This window comes from Alligator sinensis, unplaced genomic scaffold (genome assembly GCF_000455745.1).
Source record: "Alligator sinensis unplaced genomic scaffold, ASM45574v1 scaffold208_1, whole genome shotgun sequence".
NCBI lineage: Eukaryota > Metazoa > Chordata > Crocodylia > Alligatoridae > Alligator > Alligator sinensis.
Genome location: NW_005842815.1, coordinates 47,379 through 51,146, shown reverse-complemented (window position 1 = coordinate 51,146; position 3,768 = coordinate 47,379).

Genomic DNA, 3,768 nt, shown 5'->3' with positions numbered 1-3,768 from the left:
TCCCTACACTGACTGAAGAAGCTGTTTGGGAGACCAAGGAAACTGTGAGTAGGCCCAGGAAAACCTGGGTTTGGAAATGTTGGTGTGGAGGAAAGGCTTAGAAAAAGGCATCCCAGGTACAATAGATTGTATTTTGGCTGGGATTTATGTTGCTGTTATGGCCATGAGGCATAGGAGTGGCTGAAGGAGCCTATTGAGGGTGCCTGCAGAAGGTACTACAACTGACATGACTGTTAGAGCTTTTTCCTGGGGCTCCAGGAATCCCAGGTCCATTGAGGAGACAAAGGGATTGATAGCTTGCTGGGACTTCCTAGTGCTACAAGTTTTAAGTCCTTGAATCAAAATCCATCAGGGCCCATAGGGATTCTAGGTCTGGGGGGTGAACCTGGAGTCCCAGACAAAGTTATTATTGGGTTAACAGGCACTCTGGGGAGTAATAGTCCTAAATGCAGTAAGAGCTTTTCAGGTGTTCCAGGGCAACCTGAACTGAATGGGTCAAAAGGAAAACCAGACTCTCCAGGATTAATAGGTGTGCCAGGCTTTCCCATCACAGAAAGCTGTACAGAAAGGGTATGCCAGACAAGGTCATCTGGACTACAAAATGCCAGAGAGGTGGCTTCTGTTGAGTGTATGCGTGTGTGTGTGCTTGTTTGTTAGTTCCTTCACTTTTATTCTCTAAAGGACTTCCTAAGGAAGTATTGGGTGCTGAAAGGTACCAGTGCCAAGCTGAAGTGGAGCTTAGCCCTACAGGACTACAACATGCAGGGGATTCACATTAAGAACTTGATCACCGATGCTTTGCCTTGGAAAACGGTAGGTGTGAACTTCCCCGTTGCAGTGATCCAGCCCCTCAATTTTTTTAAAGGTGGGAGAGATGGGATGGAAAGGGTTGTGTGTGCTGAGTCTTAGCTTGTAGTTCCTGTTGGGAATACTTTGGGGGACTCAGTGTAAGTATATGTTGATGTAAATTTGTTTTATAAACACCTTCATGCCCTCTTCCACCCCAGAGGCAGGTGGCAGCAGGTCTCAGAGACGGCTCCCTACTTGGTTCCCCACAATCTCATTTCATTGGCTAAGTACAGACAGTCAAAAAGCCTGGGTCTGAATTGATTCAGTCCTTGCAGGTTAGTCTAAACTGCACAAATTAAATTGAGTTGGAAGTGAACAGACACTGTTTAATTTGGGAAATGCAGCCACGTGCCTACCGTGGCTCAGGCCAGAGGCTGGGGGGCTCTCTAGCTGTATGTTCACTTCTTCCTGCTGCCCCTGAGGTCTCCAGGATTTGCAGTCCAGAATTACAGCAGCAGGACTCTGCAGAGTTCTTCATCACTCCCTCTTCCTACTTCCAGGTGCCTCTGGGATTTATAGCCCGCAGTTGCAGCCAGCCAGCAATAAGTTTTAGTGGGGGAAGAGGTGTTTAACCCCCAACTATGGCCCCAGACCCTGGCCAGGGCTTGCCTGGGGCAGAGCAGTTTTGTCCCTGTCCCTCCCAAACTGGGCTGCATCCCCATCTAGGCTTGCCCCCTGCACCCCACTATCAGCCAGCCCTCCCTGCTCCAGAGAGCACCGCCCAGTCCAGGGCTGGAAAACATGCTGGGGGACTTAACTTAAACCAGGAAGTTTCTTAAACCGGTTTGATCCAAATCACTTAAATCTGACCCTACATTCAACCAGGTTTATCTTTTAAACCAGTTTCAGCCATTTTGAAACTGGTTTATGTGCACTGAGCTTTTGTTCTGTTAGAGGTTTAAACCAGCCTCTGATCACTTAAACTGGTTTACATGTAACTTCTGTCCTTAGCCCTTCATGTGTTTGGATGGGTGTTGTCCCCAAATCAATACTAGAGTTCTCTAGCTGTTTTGTTGCAAGTGGTAGCAGACTGGGCCTGAGGGGAATGAATGAGGCTCAGAGAGGGAAGGTCCCAGGGAGGACGGGGAGAAAAGGAACGGAACAATAAAAACGCGTTGTTTTGAAACGGTCTACTGTGCTGCTTGAGATGTGGGAACTCTGGTCTGTCCTCTGTAAAGAAAAAAACACTCCCTCTTTCCTGGGAGATAACCAAAAAAAGGAGGTCTCTGAGGTGGGGGAGGTGCTACAGGTAACTGGGGGAGCCAGGGACTGAGAAGAGCCAGGGTCTCAAAGCCAAAGACTTGCCCTGTGTGAAACCATGCTAGTACTGGCTGCTGGGGTCCTCTCCGGAGAGGGAGACCAAATAAGGCTGCTTCTCGGGGAGACACAAGGAACAGCTTTCCTCTTCCCCCTCAAAAGGGGTAGTTAGATCCTATGTGATGCATGCCTTTTTAAATCACCTCTTGATACTTTGTACTAGGAGTGGCATTCTTCTATACCCTGTGGGTACATAGAAAATGTGGGAGCCATAAAAAGTTTTATGGGTAGGAATCTACCTAACCTGGAGGCAGGTGTTTGACTTTTGTAGGCAAACTGCAGCAGGGCCTGCCCCCTTGCCTTTGGAGGGGCCCTGGTGGCCCCACCCCTCACTGCTGATTTTTTTTTTTTTGGAGGCACAGGGTTGCAGACAGGCAGGCCTCTCACCCAATCAGCAGTGAGGAGTATGGGGACAGCTTGCCTGTTCCCCTTTGTGCCAGCACCCCTCTTCCCACCCCCAACAGGCTGCCCAGCTGAGTGGGCTGCTGGTTCCCAGTGAGGGAGCTAGCACCTTTTATTTTTAATAAGCCCACGTACACACCATGGATTTCATAGACATTGTTGTGATTTCTTCAAAATCATGATTTTTGAGCAGGCCCCTAGCTATAGGAATGTCCAAAAGGTAAGTGGTGCACACTTGCTTTCTTTGGTCTAGTGACATGTACACAAATTCCCATATTTATAACAGGAACACCTTTGTGCCCACAAGGCAGAATGCCGTGCATGGGGGTGTTCAAGGGTCCAGACTGGCTTGTGCATCTAGCTTCCCACAAGGGAAGGAGGGGCTATGCCCTCCCATCACCCTGCTTTGTTTCTGACTCCCTGCCATCTCCATATACACAGCAGTAGTCTTCATGCAGGAGTCTGTACAGAGCCTGAAAAATCTCAGGAGCCCATGAGATGCACACATGGAGACGGACAGTATCTGTGTAGGTGTCCAAAGTTTAGCTGGGGCCAAAAAGGGCAATATGGACAACTAGACTAAATGGACATTCTAGTGTCAGGTGGGTGCCTACATCTCTGGGTGACCAAACTGCTTCCCCACCCCTCCCTGTTTAGATGCAATTGTTCTGGATGTCTACAGACCGAATCCAGCCAGCAGTTCTCAGAGCCCCATCTTCAGTCCCAGGCTTTCCTTTTAAAAGGGCTTGCATGCAAGCTGTCCACTTCTGGCAAGCAGGGTCTATGATGGAGGGAACAGAGCTAGTGTAGAGGAGGGTCAGACCTGATGTGCACACCAGCCTCTTCTTTCTCTTCTCCTTTTCCACCCTCCCCACCCCGATGCTGCTTGCCACAGATGAGTCTGTGGCCCAGTACCTGAGGGAGCTGAGCAGGGAGAGGCTAAGACCCCCTGTCCCCACCACCGAGTGTGACCACTTGTAGGGAGAATTATAGTACTGTATCAGCTGCAGGGGTGGGGAAGAGGGGCATGCTGCATGCCCTACCTGTATGGAGGGGAGGGGTGGATCCCAGGGCCCCATCTCTGAAGTGTATGGCTGGAGTAGTGTGGCCTCTGGCCTGCTTGAAATAGGACAGCCTTGTCTTATTCTAGCCAAGTAATGCAGAGACTAGCTGCAGCTAGGATTAACACCGGGTCCTGGA